This window comes from Miscanthus floridulus, chromosome 4 (genome assembly GCF_019320115.1).
Source record: "Miscanthus floridulus cultivar M001 chromosome 4, ASM1932011v1, whole genome shotgun sequence".
Taxonomy (NCBI): Eukaryota; Viridiplantae; Streptophyta; class Magnoliopsida; order Poales; family Poaceae; genus Miscanthus; species Miscanthus floridulus.
In genome coordinates this window covers 4,426,194-4,449,568 of record NC_089583.1, presented here as the reverse complement: position 1 = coordinate 4,449,568, position 23,375 = coordinate 4,426,194, and the positions used below count along the sequence as shown (strand labels likewise).

Here is a 23,375-nt window from a genome sequence, read left to right as displayed (position 1 = left end):
CCAGGCCGGTGGCTCGGTCGCCACCTGATACGCGATGCTGGCGAAGAGCGCGGCCGCTGCCATCAGCCATCCGCGGATGCTCTCCAGGTCCCCAACATCGACGACTATATCGATTCGGTCTAGGTCGTCGACCTCAGACTCAGAATCGACGTTGGCGGTGTCCGCGGCGTGCCCGGTCGTGGCCGTAGTATTAGTATCCCCGCCTTGTCCTACTGCGGCTTCGTCGCCGCCGGAGTTTTGAGGGCCGCGGTTGTGCACAATCGTCACATGCCCTTTCAGACGGATCTCTATGGTGCCGTTGACATCTTGTATAACAAGCTTGAGTTCCTTACATCAAGTGACAATATGTCGATCATTAATAAATTCCAAAAAGTCACGCAAGGGTGAGGGGAGTCTGATGATACCTGTAACTCCTGGGGCCTATCGGAATTATTGACGGCGCGGCCACCGTCCTGAGGCACGGGCACGCCGCTGGCGACGGTCGTAGGTAGCGCAACCGCAGTAGTTCTGTGGTTCTGTGCCATCTTGGACGGGCCGTGCAATGCCTGCGCTTTAATTCCCCTTGTCCTGAATAAGATGCACACCGTGGTTATATATAGAGAGAGCCTTCGTTCTTATGCAGCACTAAACTTTAGAGAGAGTATTTTCAATCAATAAAATAAAAACTTCAGAGAGAACTAGTGGAGACAACCGATCGAGGCAGGTTAGATCTGAACAAGGGAAGAAGACATATATAAAAAAAGAGACCAAAGACCTGGCCAAGTCTTTCCCTTATAGCTAATGTTTCTGATTACTGAATTAGCTGGCATGGAGCTAATTAAATGGACACATCAGCGTCACCCGATGAATTATTTAGAGGCTAGGGTTATGTGTTGACCAATACGGACAGAATACTTTGTCTCTCCACTACACGTTTTTGCTTAATGTATTTAACCAGTAGATGAAGCAAATACTCCCTCCGTTTGTTTTAACATGTCACATTAGTTTTGTCCTAAGTCTTTGACCATCTACTTCACAAAATCGTATAGTTTCACAACATATAAATTACATATTATGGAAGTATTTCTTACGTTGAATCTAAAAATATAAATCTTATGTCTATATAATCTTTTTACAATCCATAGTTAAAGATACAAATGTTTTTATGACATAGCTAATACGACACAGAGAGAGAGAGAGAGAGAGAGAGCTGAGGGAGAGAGAGAGAGAGAGAGAGAGAGAGAGAGAGAGAGAGAGAGAGAGAGAGAGAGAGAGAGAGTATTAGGCCTCCTTTGGAGTGTGGGATTTCCAAAGGAAAAATTCAGGAATCAACAATCCTTAGGAATATATACACCGCAGCCCTTTGGTACGTAGGATTCATGCGTAGGAAAGGCACAGGAAATTTTCCTTCGCTGCTGACTTTAAACGTATTCCACAGGAATTGAAACATCCACTGTAGCCTCATTTTTCCCTTTTGCTTGTGTAGGATTGAGGCAGAAACTCATGATTAGTACACCCTGGTAGACCTTGGAACAAGTGCAGTAAAGCAATCGGCTTGGAATGGGATCTGCCAGACCATTAATTAAATCAATGAATGGGGATTATGCACTTCCTAATATTCCTATTCGTATGAATTTCGCATGAGTATATCCAAACATGAAGGACCGGAAACGGCGACCAGAGGGGGGGGGGGGGGGGTTGAATGGGAGCCTCAAATTTTTTTCGAAATCTTCGACCACTGTCCCAATATCAATCCCCAAAAAGCATACACGATAGACTTGATGACCACGACCCTAGAGAAGAGTGGATGCTCCCTAAGAACACAACGGGTCACCACAAAGCAAACGGAACACAGATCGGAGCCCAAACGAGCAAACTCCCAAAAGAAAACAGCACTGCCCCTGCAAATATCGGACACGTCCGGTATTATGTCGGACACGTCCGGTATTTTCGGACACGTCCGGTATTTTCAGCAGCAAGCTGACCAAGGGAGAAAAATCCAAAACCCCGTCAAACGGTGTCCAAAAAACATGAAATTTTTAACCATAGCTCTTAGACACCAAGGGAAGGTCTCCACCAAATTTCAGCTCAAAACTCCAAAGTTAGAAATATCGGACACGTCCTAGATCATATCGGACGCGTCCGGTATGAGCGAGCAGTTTCTCGGGAAAAATCAAATCAAGCCATAACTTGATCAAATCAACTCCAAATGACTTGAAACTTTGCACAAGGGTTCACAATGGAGTAGAAAGGCAACCTCTAAAGGATCATGGCCTGAGACAAACTCTAACTCCGTGAATAGAAGGAATTGAAGAATCCCCAAAAAATAAGTCAAGAACTAAAATTGCCCGGATCTGCGATCTCGTGAGGAATTAGTGGATTTCCTTCGGTGGAAAGCTTCCACTCATGTGATTGATCGATCCAAGGCAACAAGAACGAACCAAAACAATCCCAAAACGAAGAATCGAGAGGGGAAACAAGAGGGGACAAAAGGAGCTCGTGAAGAACACCAAAATCACATCAAGAACACAACTAAATCATGAATCCCGGAGGGCATACGGTGGTTACGGCCACCGATTCCTTCAAAACCAAGTCACAATTTGAGTTGTGGACCTCTCTCATACATGGAAGCAAACTAAAGGAAGAAACCCTAAAGGAGAAAATGAAAACTAGAGGAGGTGAGGGAGATGGGGGCTCCCTCATCATATTTAACAGGGCTATTACACATTCCCAGTTTTGCCCCTGGATACAAATGAGTTGAACCGCTAAGTCCAAGGGCGTTGTTGTCCAACCCGGTGTAATCTTGATCCGACGACCACCATGCCTTCTCACCGGTAGCTTCGCTTCGACGCGAACTCCCCGATGCCGCCACGTGCCGTCCGTCCCTCCTCGGAACCTCCGCCCGGGTTTTGAGGCCCAAACCCATAAACCGTCTGCGGGTAGCGTACTCCATACGCGTTCCCCGCCATCCGACGCATGTCACCGCCGTCCTCGACCGGCCGGCCCGCCAAGTCCTCCTGAGCCTCACTCGACTCACGCGTCCGCCGTCTTGACCCGATCAACACTGTCACTCTATGTCTTCTTGCACTTGTCGATGTCCCAAGTGTCAGCCACCGCGGCTAGTCACCCGGCCTCTGGGTCCCTCGGTCCAAGCCTCACGTCCGTCCTTCACCGCTCCCGGTCTGTCGGCACGGCACATCCTCCTTGACCTTCACCTCGCCGTCGACCACCGCATCCGAGCTCCACACCTGCACAACACAAGCCAAAAGACATGTCGCACACATAGCTTTCGCCATGGTAGGGTTAGTCACCACTCAACCCACTTCGTGGATCACATTGACAATCACTCATCACAAAACGAACACACAAGGGTACTTGTCAACCTTGTGTTCGCAAAACATCTATCTTCTACTGTATTCTTATAGTTTTCAATCCTCTGTTTTACAGTTGCATTCCTATGAAATTCCTGCCTTTTTTCTATTTTCGTACTCCAGCAATCCTACATTCTAAAGGGGGCTGAGTCTTTCGCAAACTTCTCCATTCTAGTCCACCGCTTCCATGTGGGGCCTAGAAGCCAGAACCTGCAGTGGTGTTGTGCCGCCACCTGGGTTGGGCCAAGAGTCTGTCAATTTTTAATTAGTTTGGCCCAGTGTATCGTCTCTGTTTTTCTACTTTTTCCTTTTTTTACTATATAATCTCTAGTAAGAAATGGATTTACATGACGCTAAACAAAGGAGCACTGCACTGCACTTACATAAATTTTAGAGTAGAATTTTCTTTTAGAGTAACTACGCTAGGCAATTGCTGCCCTGAACTTTGATATACGAATGAATATGCAAGGATCGGTGCATACAGGATTTGCAGAATTATAAGAGAGAGCAGAAGTGCTAAGAGCTTTGACCCATTCTCAAAAAAAAAAAAAAAAAAAACTCAAACCAAAAGTTGAAGAGAACGATGGGCCGGCTTTGTAGCTCGGTGTGACCAGAGGCGAAGATCCAATTCAGCATTCGAAGAGTTTGGCAGCAGACACGTCATGGTCATTAAAGGCCTTGACATTGCTACTCTTCCAGAGAACTCTTCGCATATGTAACTCAAGTACTCAACAACCTTCTCTCAAGTCATGACCCCATATACAGAATTTAGCTCATACCCGAGAATGTCCACAACGTATAGACATGTCCCTAGCTGTGAAGAATTCCCAACATTTATTTTTAATCTATTCCCAAGAAAATTCCATTTCCATGAATCTTTTGCTGCTAGTTTCTATTATCGATCCATGCTAAATGATCTAGAACTTCACGCGCATTTTTTTTTCTAGAACACAACTTCACATGTATTTCATTAAGAAGAGACGCATTTGTGAAGGTGCTAACCGATTTTCTTTTTCTTTCTGCATCCAGCTTGCGAGAGAGCTTTGCAGCCGGCTAGGCGCGTGCCCAGCCCTTCAGTTGAGGAAGTGAGGAACCACATACGGCTGCTCCTCCAGCTCCTGATCCTGTCGTTGCACTGCCTTTCTTGCCCTAGTGCCCCGAGTCATTCGCCGTGTGCTATGCATCGTCGTGCTTGCCTTCACAACTTGAATATATGCAGCACCATGTTTAGACTTCCAAAGCATCTGGTACACTAATGTGTCTGTGTTTTGGCAGAAGTAATCTACAGCCTTTGGTAGTGTGATCTCTTCCAGCTGTGCCAAGGTAATGTCTGTATGAGCGCAATGTTGCTCCTCACTGTGATTCACCACTATAGCTGAGCTTTTATCCGCAGCCAGCAGGTCCTCTGAAGAGCCATGGGGCATAAACAGTAGTCCAGCTATCAGATATTGAGAATCTTGCAGACAAAAATCGCCTCCATGCAGTGAGGCTTGGCACTGCAAGTGCACTCCAATAACTGATTCTAGAGAAATAACAGGCATGCCTGTGTTGCTACTACAGTGAAGTTCATGCTGGTCAAGCTCCTTGCAACATGATGGGTTTGGGCGATTCCATTGAGAAACACAATTATGAAGATTCTCCCAATGTTTTTTCTGGCGTGAATCAAGAAATGGCACCCATGAGAAGTCTTGTGTAGGTAGTTGTATAAGTTTATTCCTAATAGTTTCAACTTTAGACTTAAAAAGGGGTGTGTACAACCTCAAGCAATCAATGGCAGTTCCAACTACGTCCGTACTCTCTAAAAGTTGTAGAGTGACACTAAAGAAAAAACTATTCTCGGGTGCCAGACCATCTTTGTGGATGAAGAACAGGACAACCTCTATTCCATGCTCTGGAGTACTGAAGGGCAACCACAGCAAAAAAAATGTGCTCTGATTTCCCAGATCGATATTGTGTTGTAGCTTCTTGCCTGTAAAAAGGTTTTTGACTAAAGGGTTGAAGGGCATGTGACAATGCGGTGTGCAACCAAGCTCTATGAATCTCAAGAAGTCGCTAGCACCATCTGCATACCACTCAAATCTTCGAACAATGGATCTGCTTAGCTGGATGTTGAGACCAAAGGTAGAAGAGATAAATGACTTGGTAGCATGTGCTATCCGTTTAGGAAAGGCTGAACTACTGACCTCCTGTTCCATCTTTTCTTCTTCCAGGATTCTATTCTTGCACTTGTGGAGCACGTCATCGCACTCCTGAGCAGCACGCTTCAGATTTTTTCCGCCAACACAACAACGATGCATCAGTGATCTGCCACTTTTCAGATGTCTCGAGAGCAGCCTCCAACTTGATGTGCGCCATCTCTAGCCTCTCCAAGTTTTCGTTGTCCTTCAATTTCTCTTTCCCCTCATGCCTGTCAATCAAATCAGATAGGATTTGGCTAACTGCCCCTTGGACAACTGTAGAACCGACCATCTCTGCCATAAGGACTCAAGCATCTATAGAATCCCTTCCCTGCTCATGAAAAGTAGCATATACCATTAGTCAGCACACATGAGAGAGTAAAAATATGGAATTTTGATCACAAGCAAGGATTTAGCTGTGGCTGTAAGAATCTACCTATGATAGAATTGCATGCAGCGACAGAGGCAACGGTGGGGCTGGGGGGGGGGGGGGGGGGGGGGGGGGGGGGGGCGCCTCGAGCCCCCCCTACCGATCCCGGGCACGTGGAGCCCCCCCTTAAAATTTTATGCATATATGTATTAGGTAGGAGGGGCTAAGGTTAAGAGAAGATAAAAAATCCTCTATTCTTTGTTGGGCCGAAAGGAAAAATAGTTCTGTTGGTTAGAAGTTAGAAGCCCAACCCGAATCGGAGACTCCCAAGACCCGGAGGCGGCGGCCTGCTTCTACGTGGCTCCTCGGCGGCTCCAGCATGCCGCGTGCCCAGGCCCAGCATGCCGCAGCGAGCAGCGAGCAGCAGCACAGCGTCTGGCGGCCATGAGCAAGCTGTAAGCGCCAGGCGGCACAGTCCGCATCAGCGTCGGCTCCGGTGCCTGATCTCGAACCGCGAGTCGGCGTGGCGGTCCCGCGCCCGCAAGCCGTGGCACCTAGAGGAGCTTCGGGGCCACGCCGCCCGCCTCTGCGTCGGCAACCGCGACCTCGCCACGCGGCTCCACGGCGTGCAGGCCCGCGCTGCACTGGTCCGCCTCACCAACGCCCGCCTGCGCGCCGAGGCCGGCGCCCTCGCCCGCCGCCTCGCCACCGCCAGCCGCGCCCTCACGCTGTGCCAGATCTACGCCGCATCCGCGTCCGCATCTAGAGACTAGAGCTGCGGTACCGGCGGCTTCTTCGAGCTGCAGGCGCTCGCCTCGCTGATCGCATAGCTGGCCGGGGTCGAACGTTTGAGTAGAGCAGGTGCGGATCGTCTTTTTGACTCGATAGGAGCAGCCGAGCAGCGTCGGAGCAGGTGATTTTTTAATTATGAAATTAAGTCTGTGACTGTGATTGAACGATGGAAAGTTTGATTCTTGATGGATTTTAATTTTCAAATTTTCAGTATGTCGTCGAAAATAACTCTGCGCAATTACTTTTCAAGTTCTAGTGGTAGTGGTCCATCAACTAATGAGAGCACAACTCAACCAAAGAAACCTAGAGCAGAGTTTAGTCAATGGAACATGATTGCAGACCCTGGAATCACAAACCAATTGATGATTATGAACCTGAAATTAGAGACCAAGTACAGAGAGCATATGCTTTGAGTGGTCCAACCCAACCTCGTGAATTCCAATTTCCTAGTAAATGGATTGGTGGTCAATGGAGATCATTTCAAAAGACTTGGTTTGATGAATTTGATTGGCTAGATTATAGTGAGTCCAAGGATGCAGTTTTTTGCTTATATTGTTATCTCTTCTTTAATTCGGGAAAGCCTAAAAAATTTGGGAGTTCTGTCTTTGCACATCAAGGTTATGTGAATTGGAAAAAAGCTAAGGATACTTTTAGTAAGCACAGTGCTTGCAAGACTCATGTAGAGGCTAGGTTGAAGTGTGATGACTTTATGAACCAAAGGACAAGTGCGGGTCGAAAATTAGTTGAGGTAAGCACGGAGGAAGAAAAACGATATGAGATTCGTTTGACATCTTCTTTAGATGTTGCAAGATTTCTCATATCACAAGGGCAACCTTTTCGTGGAGATGATGAGAGTTCTACTTCCCTCAACAAGGGTACATTCAGAGAGATGGTTGATTGGTATAAAGATAAGGTTGAGATTGTGAAGGACGCATATGACAAAGGTTCTAAAAATTGCCAAATGTTATCTCCTGATATACAAAAGGACCTTGCAAAAGCTTGTGCAGAGGAAGTCACAGCTGTCATTATGGATGAGATTCGAGGTAGAAAATTCTCGGTGCTTATTGATGAGTCTCGAGATGTATCAATAAAAGAGCAAATGGCAGTGATTCTAAGGTTAGTACTTTACAATTGCAATTTTGTGCATAGATTTTTTATAATTATTTCTACAATTATACTAACACATAAACAAATGTGGTGTGCAGGTTTGTCAATGATGAAGGGAAAGTGGTGGAGAGATTTCTTGGACTTCAGCATGTTCAGAGTTGTACAGCTATTGCATTGAAAGAAGCTTTGGTTCTATGCTCTGTGGGCAAGGGTATGATGAAGCTTCTAATATGAGAGGTGAATTTAATGGGGTGCAAAAATTGATTCGTGATGAAAATCCTTATGCTTTCTATGTGCATTGTTTTGCCCATCAATTGCAACTAGTGGTTGTTACCGTTTCGACTTCTAGTGCAGACATTGCAGATTTCTTTAACTATATTCCTTTAATAATCAACAATGTGGGTGCAAGTTGCATGAGAAAAGATGCCTTGCTTACAAAGCATCATGATGTGTTGCTAGAAAAGATTGAGAATGATGAGATTATGACTGGAAGAGGTTTAAATCAAGAAAGCAGCCTAGCTAGGCCTAGAGATATTAGATGGGGTTCACATCTTAAAACTTTGCTTCGCATTTTGGTCATGTGGGAGGCTATCATAGATGTCCTTGAGATAGTGAAGAAAGATTCTATTAAACCAACATGTAATGGTGGAGCTTTAGATTTAATTGGAAAAATGGAGAGCTTTGATTTTGTGTTCATCCTGCATTTGATGATAGAATTGTTGAGCATGACAGATATTTTGTCACATGCTTTGCAAAGGAAGGATCAAGACATAGTTGAAGCAATGCATTTGATCACGGATGTGAAAGATAGCTTGCAGGATATGAGGGAAAATGGATGGGAGCCATTACTCAAAAAAGTGAAAACATTCTGTGAGAAGAATGAGATTGAAGTGCCAGATATGGGTAAGGAAATAAATGTTAGAGGGACATCTAGACGAAGAAAGCAAAAGGTAACAAACATGCATTACTATCATGTTGAGATTTTTCTTGTCGCCATTGATGCCATCTTGACTGAGTTGAATCATCGGTTCAGTGAAATTAGTTCAGAGTTATTAGTATGTATGGCTGCTTTTAACCTAAGGAACTCCTTCTCTAATTTTAATATGGACAAACTTGTGAGGGCTGCTGAAATTTATGCTGAGGATTTTGATATTGGTGAACTTGTTTCGCCAAATCAACTTAGACAGTTTGTGAACCGTGCTATAAGAACTCTAGAATTTCTTGGATGCACTAAACTTGGAAAAGTTGTTGAAATTATGGTGAAGACTAAAATGCACAAATCTTATAAATTGGTTTATCGTCTCATTGAGCTAACCTTGATACTACCGGTGGCAACGGCTTCAGTTGAGAGGATATTTTCAGCCATGTCTATTATAAAGACAGATTTGTGTAGTAAAATGGGTGATCACTAGCTCAATGACTTGATGATATGCTATAATGAGAAGGAGATATTTAGAAAGATTGATAATGAAAAAATCAAAAATCAGTTTCAAGATATGAAAAAGCGTCGTATGTTATTGCCTAAAAAATTAGTGGTATGCTCTATTCTCTTCTAAATTCATAATTTGGCGGTCCATATATGTTTGACTAATCAATTATGTCTATTTGTGTAGATTGCTACTTCGGATGAATAATGTGTGTCAACGTCAAGCGCCATCTATTAGTTTCGTAATTTGGCCTTTCGGTATGAATGAACTGCTTCCTTTATTTTTCATGATGTATTTTATGAATTTCATCGTTAACCAATGTTTTTAATGTAAGACTACTTCTGGCTATCATATTTGTCTATTGTGAGGGTTCATAGTAGAGCTAAGTTGTTGTAGCACTTTTGTTCAGCCCCTCCTAAATTTTTTCCTGGCTTCGTCCCTAATTGCATGGGAGTAATGATCAGCTTAGGTGTCCTGTGTATGAAGGTATCTCTATAAGGAGGTGTTGGTCTCCATAAGCCAGGGATATGTTGGCTCAAGAAGGGATATGTGACTTCAATCAATGATGAGAGCTAGTCTCTGCTTCTATATATGCATATAATTGACTAACATTCATTAAGTGGTGGCAGGTTGACGAAGCACATGCTGTGTGAATAATCAAATGGAGGCTGCTATGCTTCTCTTTACGCGTTTGAATATAATTGGCTAACATAGTATTGAACATGCATTAAATAGTGACAAGTTGAACCATACGGAGGCTGCTATGCTAATAAACTGAAAGAGAACAAGAGGGGAAATCTAATAAGTGAGCTTCAACATCTTTCATCCACTGATTAATCTCTAGTATGAAATAGATTTACATGAAGCTAAACACATGAACAGCGCACTACACTGCACTTACATAAATTTTAGAGTGGATTTTCTTTAGAGTAACTACGGTAGGCGATTCTTTTTGAGGAAACAGTAGTGGTAGCACCCTACTGATTAATAATATATTAATCATAAAAGAAAAAAAGATGTGTCCAAGCAACAGAATTGAAGAAACGGAAAAGGACAAAAAGAATATAAAGAAGATCACGATTGGTACTATGGTAGGTGATTGCCAGCCTGAACTTTGATATATAAATGAATATGCAGGGACCAGAGGATTTGCAAAATGAAAAGAAAGATCTAAAGTGCAAAGCTATGTCACATTGTCAAAAACAAAAAAACTCAACCCAAAAGTTGAAGAGAACAATGGGTAGGCTTTCTAGCTCGGTGTGACCAGAGGCAAACATCCAATGCAGCATTCGAAGAGTTTGGCAGCAGAGACGTCATGGTCATTAAAGGCCTGGCATTCCTACTCTTCCGGAGAACTGTTCGCATATGTAACTCAAGTACTCAACAACCTTCTCTCAAGTCTTGACCCCATACACAGAATTTAGCTCATACCTGAGAATGTCCTCAACGAACAGACAGGTCCTTAGCTGTAAAAAATTCCCAACATTTATGTTCAATCTATTCCCAAGAAAATTCCATTTCCATGAATGTTTTCCACTCTTGAGCAGCACGCTTCAGATTTTTCCGCCAAGGTAACAATGATGCATCAGTGATCTGACACTTTTCAGATGTCTCGAAAGCAGCCCCCAACTTGATGTGTGCCATCTCTAGCCTCTCCAAGTTTTGTTGTCCTTCGATTTCTCTTTCCCCTCATGCCTGTCAGTCAGATCAGATAGGATTTGGCTAACTGCCCCTTGGACAACCACAGAACCGACCATCTCTTTCATTAGGACCCAAGCATCGCGTCCCTTCCCTACTCATGAAAATTAGCATATACCATAAGTTAGCATACATGAGAATAAAAATATGGAATTTGGATTGCAAACAAGGATTAGTTTAAGGGCTATAAGAATTTACCTTTGAATCTTTGATAGTTGCATGGAATTAGTGATCAGCTTAGCTATCCTGTGTATGAAGGTATCTTTATAAGGAGGTGTTGGTCTCCATAAGGGGAAATGTTGGCTCAAGAAGGGATATGTGACTTCAATAAACAATGCGAGTCTCTGCTTTTGGTTGAATATAATTGCCTAACATGCATTTAGTGGTGCCAAGTTGACAAAGCACATGCTGTGTGAATAATCAAATGGAGGCTGCCATGCTAGTTGACCTGAAAGTAAAGTGAAATATGTCAATTTGAGCATCTTTCATCCACTAACTCCGCAAAGGTATATGTGACTTCAATCAACAATGACAGTCTATGCTTCTATAAATGTCTGAATATAATTTTTTTGAAAGTAATAGCAGGAGTTCTGCCTTTCAATTAAGAAAAATAGAACTAGCCTAGTTTATAAGGGAAACCAGGCCTGAAAACCTTACATAGGCACAGATTAAAACACAGAAAATACCCACGACACCAGAACATCATACCCTGACGACTAACACACAGAGGTAACACAAATGCCAACGACACCCACCGCATGTCCTCAGTGCCGAACTGACCACAAGCAGCAAAAAGTAGCTCCGGCTTCCCATGGTGAACAACAGCCAAACGCTTTGACCTCCTCCCATCATCCGGTATCTTCGACAAGATCATGTACCGAGTCTCACCTTGCGCCGTCATTTAGTGCCCTCTATAGCAGCTTGGCCTGGCACGGCATGAACGAGTCCTTGAGCAGCATGGAAACATTACGTGGCAATCTGCCCCAGCATGGCTGGTCCATCAAGGCCACTGAGTGCCACCAGCGCCTTGATGATAAAGTCAAACATCGGACCTTTGAAGAGGTTGAGGTAGCGCAGCAAGGTCAGCTCCATGGTTTCGCCTTCTTCTTGTGTGATGCCCAGCCGCTTCATGAGCACTTGCCTTGCTTTGCTCTGCACGTCACCACACGGCCAAGCAATGGCCGCTAGGCGTGCACTACACCGGAATGGCTTGCTCGACCTATTCTTTTCCTTCCGTGGCTTCACTAGGCATGTTGTTGTGGAGGAAGCAGGGGTTGTTGGATAGGCTTGGTTATTGACTGGATGAAGTTTGCCAGCGCTACCTCACGTGCAGTCTGGCCATCATCCTCTAGCAAAGGTGGCGAAGTGTGTCCCTGTCCTACAATGTCCATGCAAGGGTCGGCACTAGAAGCAGCTCCAAAGCCACGACGGGGGCGTGCAGACTCACAGCGTGGACGCCTAGTGTACATGCAGCTCGGACGAAAATGACATCTCCTCAACCTGATCCCCATCGTCCCCTCCAAGGTCGCCTTTGCCAGTGTATCCTCGAGCTGATGGCTTGTTAGCTCACTGGACGATGCATCGATCTCTAGTGTGGGGGTGGTAGACTCAACAGTCTCTAACCTTAGCATTTGAGCAGATGAACCTGTTGTCTACTTCTCTGGTTGTATAACAGGACAGGAGGGCTCAGCATTTGTTGAGGCCGGGGAGAGTAGAAGTGGGTCAGATTCCCAACCAGCAACATGGGTAGGTGAGCAACATGAAATAGAATTCAATGGGGGTTCCTTAGCTGTGGCAATCTCTAGTTGGAGAAGGGCATCTTCGACATCTTGGATTGTAACCTCCGATATTGCTGACCTGTTAAACGAAGAAGAATTGATCTTGTTGGATGTTGTTTCCACTTTCACTGGGGAGCCACTAGGGGCAATCACCTTGGGCCTATGAAGTTGGTCTCCCTAGCTCCTTGGTTCCTGGCACGGTGAAGTGGCCACCGCAGCTGTCATCGCTTGGTTCACGTCTGACCAATCTTGATTCAATGTTGAAGCTATCTTCAGCTTTTCTGACACGGCATGTATCTGAAGCATAAGATTTTCCGCAAGCTTCATCCATTTTTCACTAGAATCTTGTAACTTTTGCAGCTGTGCACTGAGTAGCAGGGAGAACTCACTATGCAAGCGTTGTATCTCTGCGTCAAACATGTTCTCGATGTCGTGTTGAAAATAGTTCGCATATTCGGTGAAGAAATGCTAAGCTACAAGATCATCGCTCCTTAGGTGCAGACGCTCAATGCGACAATCATTCTGGTGACCTTATGATTGTTCCTCCCGTGGAAGACGTTGCGGCAGAGGTGGGCGACAAGGCATGGCCGATTGACAGGGATGTTGGTGATGCTGACGACAATCCCGCTCACGATGGCCCGAGCGGCGGCACCAGAAGCAGGTGATGGGATCTCGGCAATCCGCAGCCCAGTGGCCCCGTGCAAAGCAAATGAAGCAGCGGCCTTCAATGATCTTCCGAATGCGGGGAGAGAGACGAGTCATGCTCCCATCATTGCTACTGGGATGGGTTGGCGAGTGGTGTAGCTCCTCCCGTGGATACTCAACCTTTCTCCACAAGGTGTTCCTGGATGAATCGATGCTTGAAGTAACAGAGCACGAAGGGCTGTTAGCGAAATGAAGAGCAGGATGGCGAGGAACTTCACGATGAGCAGGATCTATGATAATTGATTTAAGCTTGTGGTCCTGCGGCTGCTGGTGATGATTTTTGCCCGACGAAGAATGCTTCACGATATCGGCGTAGGTACGGCTTGTCTTGGGCTCTGACTCAGGCGTTGGCGGCACTACCATGTCGTCGTCAGGCTATGGCCGACGTTGATTAAGTGGCGGCAGCGGAGTGTCCACGGAGTTGTGTAGATCATCCGTCGACGAGTTGGGAATGGAGCGCCCGTTGTTGGAGTTGCAGCAGCTGGGAGGTGACTGCTCCAGCAGTGGCGCGGAGAGAGGCGGCGACGATGAATGCGCCCGGGATCCACCAGGACGAGGAAGCGGTGGTGGCGAGTCCACCAACTGGACCTCATCCACATCCTCATCGTCGGAATTGCTGTAGCTAAACGTGGAGACGGAGGCTTCCGGCAGCGGTGGCTCGGGCATGACGGTGATGGAGGCATGAGCGACGCGGTCTTCATGTCCGTTCTAGGGCTTGGCGGCGAGCTTGGTGGCCATGGCCGTCATCGGCTTGGCAGCAACCTTGCCGGGGTTGGGTCTAGCGTCGGCGGCGAGGCAGGCGGACATCTACTTGACGGAGCTCCTTGCCCGCAGTCAGCTATCGGGCTGCGATGAGTTTCCCCATGTGCAGGCTGGCCGGCGAGCTGCGCCCGCGAGGGCACCTCGACGGAGGGATGCAGGCCCTACATGTTGGATATCTGTTGGGGCTCCGTAAACGGCGATGGCAGCTTCCTGGCAACAGGGACTGGAACCAGCGACGAGATCTGCCCAGTCCCAACCTCCTTTCTCCGATCCACAGCAAGGGGAACTCATAAGGAGCTCACCCGCTGCAGCTCGCAGGCGAACACACGGAGACGCCGGGCCGCTTGGGGCAGCGGATCTGGGGGCAGACTAGGCAGGCCCCGCCACCGCGCCGTGGGCTGGTCGCGCAGGCCGGAGCGGAGGCTCTGGGAGGGGAGGAGGCGTCCAGGAGGCGGCGGAGTGGAGGAGGCTCCGAGGAGGTGGCGGCGGCGCTGGGAGGTTCGGGAGCATATGTCTAAATATAATTGCCTGACACGCATTAAGTGGTGGCAAGTTGACGAAGCACATGCTGTGCGAATAATCAAATGGAGGCTGCCATGCTAGTTGACCTGAAAGTAAAGTGAAATATGTGAACTTGAGCATCTTTCATCCACTAATGCCGCACAGTAGACAGCTTGAAACTACCCTTATTGTCGGCAGTTTTCCTTGTATCCTTTTTTTTCTATCTTTCCTTCCCCTCACTGCTTCTTTAGTAACTATTATTGTTAGCCAAAAGATCTGCATTTGATGCACAAAAGTAACAAAAGGACTGCTGGGATGAAAAGGGCTTCTATTCTATATCTGCATATGCTGAAAGCTGGATGACAAATACATTGACAAATCAAGATGAATTCCAACCGGTTATCCAAAAGAATCACAGCATCCATTTCCTGCTAAGAAAATACAACATAGAACAGTGTGTCAGTAACTAAGTATACGTGAGATACTAAATATGTCTTTGGATCAAAATTCAGAAGCAAAGATTTAGCTTAGTGGCTGTAAGAATATACCTTTGACAGAATAAAACAGAAGTGGCGGATAAGATAACGCAGTCTAAGACTTGAAGAAAAAAGAGGTATTCAATTCACTAACAGGGTATGATAGCATAGGTTGAAGGGTGGGTGTGTGTGTGTGTGGGGGGGGGGGGGGGGGGGGGGGGGGGGGGGCTGTGGATTATTTGGTCTTTATAGGGCAGAAATGTTGATTCAAGGAGGAAAATCTGTCTTCAATCAACAATGAAAGCCTCTGCTTCTCTTTACGCGTTTGAATATAATTGGCTAACATGCATTAAATGATGACTTGTTGAACAATATGGAGGCTTCTATGCTAATCAGCGCCGACAACCAGAGAAAAAAAGGAATATGTCAACTAGAACTTCTCTCATCCATGAATTCAGCGCCATACATGGAACTCAGAAGACTTGGTCCTTGCCAGATGGGGTGTTTGGATCCAGGGACTTAAGTTTAGTCCGTGTCACATCGGATGTTCGGATGCTAATTAGGAGGACTAAACATGAGTTAATTAAAAAACTAATTACACAGATGGAGACTAATTTACGAGACGAATCTATTAAGCCTAATTAACCCGTCATTAGCACATATTTACTGTAGCACCACATTGTCAAATCATGGACTAATTAGGCTTAAAAATTTCGTCTCGTAAATTAGTCGCAATCTGTGTAATTAGTTATTTTTTTTAATCTATATTTAATACTCCATGCATGTGTCCAAACATTCGATGGGACAGGGACTAAAATCCGGTCTAAGAAACTAAACACCCCCGAATGATGCAAAGCTTGAAACTGACCCTTGCCACTGGCAATTTGTAGTGGGCGAAGCAAATGTTTTGGGTCATTGGCAAACTTTTTTCCATGGTGTTCTCACTACGGGAGAGACAAAATTCCCCGAGTGTCGTTGGCTTCCCCGAGTGCCAAAAATCGGGCACTCGGGAAAGATAATCTTCCCCGAGTGTTGCACTCGGGAAAGAATTGCACTCGGGGAAGAGAGGCTTTCCCGAGTGCCGCAGAGATCCTGGCACTCGGTAAAGATCAGCACTCGGCAAAGGCCCTCTTCCCCGAGTGCAACACTCGGGGAAGATCGGCACTCGGCAAAGAAACTTGTTACTTGACGGTTCACCCCGCCCACGCCGTTAAAACTTAAAAAAACAAAAATTCCTCCCCGAGTGCCAGGGAAGGCACTCGGGGAAGAGGCCCTTTCCCGAGTGTCAGAACAGGACACTCGGGGAAGAGGCTGCCTTCCCCGAGTGCCCTGTCCTGGCACTCGGGAAAGGGCCTCTTCCCCGAGTGCCAGGGAAGGCACTCGGGGAAGAATTTTTGTTTTTTTTTGTTTTTTTACCTCACTTTTTTGTGAGGCCTTCCCACATTATTTGAAACTGTCTGTTCAAATTTGGGATAATTTTGACTTTTTTTGTTATATTTCGTTAGTTTTTTTTGTTTCGTTGAATTTTTTTGCATACTTCGAATTTGAACTGCAGGTGTATGAAATAATAGAATTTGGTGATTCAAAAAATTATATTAATGATATTTGGTGTATGTTGATGCCTTATCCAGGAACTCGTATGAAATGTCAAGCATCTTGTTGACGTAACATGACGAACAACTTGCAGGAAAAGTGTATTTAAATTATATAAAATCCGAACGAAGTCCAAAAATCGCGAAACTTGTCTGGGCATCGTGTTATCGCATGTAGAGGCTATGATAAAAAATTGAGAAGGTTTCGACGAAGTTGCGACGTCGGATGCCTAAAACCCAGACATCTCCGCATGCCTTTACAAGTGATCACATGCGGAGATGTCTGGGTTTTAGGCATCCGACATCGCAACTTGCTCGAAACCTTCTCGATTTTTTCTCATAGCCTCTACATGCGATAACACGACACCCAGACAAGTTTCGTGATTTTCGGACTTCATTCGGATTTTATATAATTTAAAAACACTTTTCTCGCAAGTTGTTCGTCATGTTACGTCAACAAGATGCTCGACATTTCATGCGAGTTCCTGGATAAGGCCTCAACATACACCAAATATCATTAATATAATTTTTTGAATCACCAAATTCCATTATTTCATGCACCTGTAGTTCAAATTTAAAGTATGCAAAAAAATTCAACGAAACGAAAAAACTAACGAAATATAACAAAAAAATCAAAATTATCCCAAATTTGAATAGGGAGTTTTAAATAATGTGGGAAGGCCTCACAAAAAAAATTATGCACAAAAAACAAAAAAAACAAAAATTCTTCCCCGAGTGCCTTTCCTGCCACTCGGGGAAGAGGCCCTTTCCCGAGTGCCAGGACAGGGCACTCGGGGAAGACTTAAAAAAAAAGCCCAGCAGGCCCCTTATCTAAACCTAACCGGCAGTTCCCACAGAGGTTAGGGTTTGCGCCGACAGAGGACGCCGACGGCGCGTGAAGGACACCGCGCAGGGGAGCCACGGTGAGGGTTGCCGCCCCATCTTCCTCTCGCCTCCGTCTCCGGCACTAGCCACGGCAGCTAGGGTTTCCCTGCCCGCCCCGTCCGACATTCGCGCTCCGCTGGTTTCGTCCCCACCACCGGCGATCCCTCATCACCGAACTCTCGACGCCCGCGCGCGCTGTGGCGAGCTCCCCGGCGGCGCCCCAGCCCGCTCGCGCGCTCGGGCTGTCATCCCCGCCACCGGCGCCTTCTCTCCTTCATCGACGGTCTACGCACTCCGGCTGCCGGCCCTTCTCTCCTTCCTCGACGATTTGTCCCGCAGCCGGTCCGCCACCACCCACCGGCTATACTCTCCTTCCTCCTCCAAAGGTACCACCCCCACCCTCCTCTCCCTCTTTCTCTGATTCAGAGCACATGATGCATTCACGATACGTATCAATACTGAAGATGAGTCGGCACTTCTGATGAACTAGTAATAAGCTATTTCCTAATTCTTCAGTCTGTTGTTTGTTTGGATTTATTTCTCATGTTCTATGACTGCAGAAATAAATGATATGCCCTCTTGTGTTTCAATGAAAAATGATCGACCTGCATATCTGAATTTTTCTGCTAGTTTACATGACTAATTGGAATACATTAGGGAATACACAAGTTCCCGAAATTTTGTAAGAGAGGTTAATGGCTAGCTACCAATATCTGATTAGCATTAGTTATATTCTAAAACCTTTTTTCGATAAAAGGAAGTTCTTATTAACTTTTCAAGACATCACATTCAGATGATACAGAGTTTTTAAAAAAGAACTAGACAAAGCCATACACGCTCTAGTAACTATCGATACAAAAGCTAGATCGCCACCCATACACCCTAAGGGTTGATTTTTCTTCCTGTAAATTAAAGGGAAAGAAAATTAAAGGCTCATCAATGGATCATTATATATTTTAGAAAATTCAGTGTGTGACCAACATATGTTGTTTTACTCTTTATATAGAATTAGAGCTGTGTTTTAACATGGACTGTACTCTAACTAACCTTTGGAGTAGTAGACATAGTTCACATGAGCTGTGTTTTATATAGAATTGGAGCTGTTGCTTTACTTTTTATATAGAATTGGAGCTATCCAGTCTGCCATCAAGAATATTACTGTCTGCCATCCATTATGACTTGGCTACATAGCTAAACTGACTATTTTCTGAATGTGAACTGCATCAATAACTGACATGTTATCCTACTAATGTAAACTACGTCTGCCTTATTGCTTGGTTCCGTCAGAGGTTTATGCTGATACTAATGCAAGTGCTAGCTAAAACTAGGAAAATAACTGTGTCATTTTCATTTGGATAATAACTATTGCATCCCATACCTTATTTGCAGTATGCTTGGTTACCTCACTTTATATTGTTTTAAGACAAGAACTGGATATCTGCTAATTTGTTTTGGCGAAACTACAACTGGATATCTGCTTGGTTACCTATGTTGCATATATTCTGCCTAATGCCAATGATGATGTTTTTTAAAACTGGACTCATGTCTTTTGCCAATGATGACAGTTTTTGTATAATGAGGCATAATTATTGCTGTTTATATGGCAGGTTTACTGCTGTTTATATGCCACACTCCTCTCTACTACTACTACTCTACTCTCTCCACTCCTGTTCTCTCCAACTCTCCTCTACTCCTATTTTGAATTGATCACATTTTTTAAACTGTGCGCCTCCTCTATACTACTACTACTACTACTACTCTACTCTGAACCTGAGGCATAAGGCATATGCAATGATGTTTCATTTTGATGCTACTCTGAACATGAGGCATAAGGCATCTGCAATGATATTTTATTTTGATGCTACTCTGGACCTGAGGCATAAGGCATGTGCAATGATGTTTTTTACCTGCCTGTGATGATGTTTTTTACATACTGTGCAGTGATGGTTGCTGCTGCTGGCCTGAATTGTTCTGATCATTTTATCTGAATTGAGCACATTTTCCAAATTAAGCGCATTAACCGAAGAATTGAGCACATTTTTTTGGATTGAGCTTAACTGGTGATTCTGAAATGGCACTTGATTCTGAAATGACACATTTTGTCTAGTTTACTACTCTTACTACTGTGGGGTTGCTTAACTGGGAATGTTGCCTGCTGTGGGGTTGCTTAACTGGGAATGTTGCCTGTGATGATGTTTTTTACATACTGAGCACCTGCCTGTTGCCTGTGACGATGTTTTTTTAACATACTGAGTACCTGCCTTATGCCAATGATGAGAGTTTTTATACACTGAGCACCTGCCTTATGCCAATGATGAGGGTTTTTATGTACTATTCCTATCTGCTCCTGTCCTATCCCACCTCTACTACTACTACCTACTACTACTCTACTGTACTCTACTACTACTACTCTAGCTAACCTTTGGAGTAGTAGACATAGTTCATATGAGCTGTGTTTTATATAGAATTGGAGCTGTTGCTTTACTTTTTATATAGAATTGGAGCTATCCAGTCTGCCATCAAGAATATTACTGTCTGCCATCCATTATAACTTGGCTACATAGCTAACCTGACTATTTTCTGAATGTGAACTGCATCAATAACATTTGTTTTGAATTGTCTCATATGTCACTCTTTTTGTTGCTTGTACTACTATACTACTCTATACTCTCTACACTCTACTGCACCTCTCTTCTCTCTACTCTACTACTCTTCTCTCTACTGCACCTCTCTACTCTCTACTCTCCTACTCTCTCTACTGCTTTTTTTTTCCAACTCTCCCCTCTCCTCTCTGTTTTTTGCCGATGATGAAATTGTCTAAGTCCATTCATTATATGGAAATATGAGCTGATGATCAAAAACTTGTGAGGAACTTGGCACCACTACCAGTCGCCCCTACATTATCTTCTCTCTTCTCTGCTATAATGCCTTTATGCTCCAAGTTTATGATCAAATGATGATTGACATGTTTCTAAGGCCTCTACTAGTTCTACTACTACTACTTGCACCACCACCACCACCACATCGTCGAGAGTCTACTCCGGTGAGTATGAGTATGGATGTTTTACTTTCTTTGCTCATGCTTAGTGTCAAACCTAGTGATGGCCTTCGTGCCGGATTTGTTGATGTGTCGGCCTTCGTGCCGGAATGTGGTTGTCGGCCTTCGTGCCGATGTTTTTCTTGCAGGTTTTGGAAACCTCCCCGTGCAGGGGAGGTGCTGCCGAAATTTTCAACTTTTCTTTAAACTCCTTACATTTTTATCTTGTCACTCACGTCCAATCTCCTCTCTTTTTTGCAGCATCAATCGGGGGCGGCGTCGAACCATGTCGAAGGGTCGCCGGCATCGCACGTCGGGCCATCCCCACCTGGACCGTCGCCGGGATCGCACACTGGGGCGTCCCACCCCTCACAGTCGTCGTGAGCCGCCTTCGGAGTCGTTTTTATGTATTGAACTTGTGAACTTGGAATAGTGTGTACTTTTGAACGTGTGGTTTGTAATATATTGTGGATTTCGGACAAATTTGGTCGTTTGTGATATATAAATGTGGTTTGTGACATATTGGTGTTGATTTGTGGTTTGTGATATATATATATATGCTTTGTTGTTTACATGGAAAAGCAAAAAACAAAAAAAAGAATTTTAGAGGTGGCTTCCCCGAGTGCCTGTGCTGTGGCACTCGGGAAAGAGGGATTTTTTTTAAAAAAAACAAATTTCTTCCCCGAGTGCCTGAGCTGTGGCACTCGGGGAAGAGTATTTAAAAAAAATTTCAAAAATCTTTCCCGAGTGTTGCACTCAGGGAAGAAAAAAAAAACGACGGCGGCCGACGGCCAACGGCGTCAAGTCTTCCCCGAGTGCCAACACGGCACTCGGCAAAGCCTTCCCCGAGTGCACGATTTTTGACACTCGGGGAAGGCGACTTTCCCGTGAGAGGATTAGCCGGAGGCTCTTCCCCGAGTGTTGCACTCGGGGAAGGCTTCCCCGAGTGCAATTGGGCCTTCCCCGAGTGCAACTGGCACTCGGGGAAGCCAGCAGTTCCTGTAGTGTCTAGTATGGCCAAACGTCCACTAGTCACCTCATTGTGTAACTGAGTACTGATCATCGATAGTCAAAACTCAAAAGGACAACATATGTATACACCTCAGAGTACAGAGAAGGACTCCTGTATATCCTGTAAGATGTATGACAGAGTGCAGACGTGCAGTGACAGATCAGAATGCTGCACAGCCAATTAACCAAAAGAAGATTTGCTCGTACATGACCATTGAGGCATTGACTACATCTAAAGTCCACTGTTGTAAAAGAAAATTTGTGCTTTTCTTTCTCTCCTACAGTCGTAGAGGACTAGCCGACTGGGACGCGTGGGTGCAGTGGCGGACGACGCCTCGGCCGCCAAGTCCGGCGGTTTGACCTTGTCCTCCATGGCCCCGCCCACAAAACGCGCACCCTCTCTCGCCTCCTTAACCGGTCGTCGCTCGTTGGATCCTCCGCGACGGCGGCGTGCCTCTCCACTCTGTCCGGCGAAAGCACTGCGGTGGAGTCCCATAATCCACAGCTTTCCCCAGCAGCCAGCGGTGTGCAGTGTGGCTAGGCCTGGGCCTAGAGGCCAGAGCGTAATAAAATATTTGTTTTGATCAAAGAAATATTCTTTGTGGCTTTTTCTATTTTTATTTATGTTGTTGCCTTTAGTAAAAAAAAACAAATGTCATCATCATCTTTGAATTTAGTCAGTGGGGAGCATAACATATAAGACAGGGCAGCCCCCACCTGCCATGCTAGTATTTTGGGCTGAGTTAGGTACAAGGCCTTAATATGTTGTGCGCTCCGGTGGACATGGGCTTAAGGGGGTGCCGACTCATGGGCATATTGAGCTAGGTTGGATCCACTGCGCACTCTAACAAGTGATATGATATTGGAGCCCATGGATAGAAAACCTGATGAAAGGGGAGCGCAACATATAAAGTGGGGGACAGCTCTCACCTATCAGGTAGTCTTTTGGGTTGAGTTAGCTCAAAGCCTTAATATGTTATGGGCTCTGACGATGGACCTGGGCCTGAAGGGGTGCCGGCTCGTAGGTATAGCAAGCTAGGCCGGATGCGCTGCGCACTCTAACCTATCATTAGATAAATTCTAGAATATATACATTTTTATAATCTATCTAGAATTACAATATTGATAACATTTTTTTATAACTTAGAAAGATGGGCGGCCTAGCTAGATTGCTTCGTGATTGCTGTTTCTTTTCTTTTTGTCGGCTGCTCGACTTGGCTGATTTCACAGCTCTTTCTATTTTCGCCGTTCAATATCATGGACTGATTTGACTGTTTAAATTATGGTTGTAGAGCACGTGGAGTATTTCCTTTGCAAGTACCACGAAATTCCACCTGTCAAACAAATCCAAATTCCCGCATGCTTTTTTCCACAACAAGATTTCTGTGGAATTATGGTTTGGATACAAGGAGAATCTGCATCAGCAAGTCAATACCAAAGTTTTGCAGCAAGAGATTAAAGTTGCACTTTGCAGTAGGTGGGGCTGACTTATGACAAGCAATGGGGCCAACATGTGATTTTTTTTTTAAAAAAAAAACATTCATACAAGCATGTAAATTTGCTTTGATTGTTTTTGAAAAAACAAACACTCATACACTCATACAGGCACCTCTACCTCTAAAGTTTGTTTTTGATCATCTCTGTAGAATGAAACCATTAGATTAGTGGAAAGAAGAAAGAATGGGAAGAAAGCAACCATGGTCAAGC

The 23,375-nt window shown here is 45.1% G+C and overlaps 2 pseudogenes; both read right to left on the bottom strand.

Annotated features, from left to right (window-relative positions):
* Positions 1-1,400: 1,400 nt before the first annotated feature.
* Positions 1,401-23,375, bottom strand: part of LOC136547927 (putative receptor-like protein kinase At3g47110) — a 216,491-nt pseudogene continuing 194,516 nt past the window's right edge.
* LOC136550640 (uncharacterized) lies at positions 4,424-5,828 on the bottom strand (annotated as a pseudogene).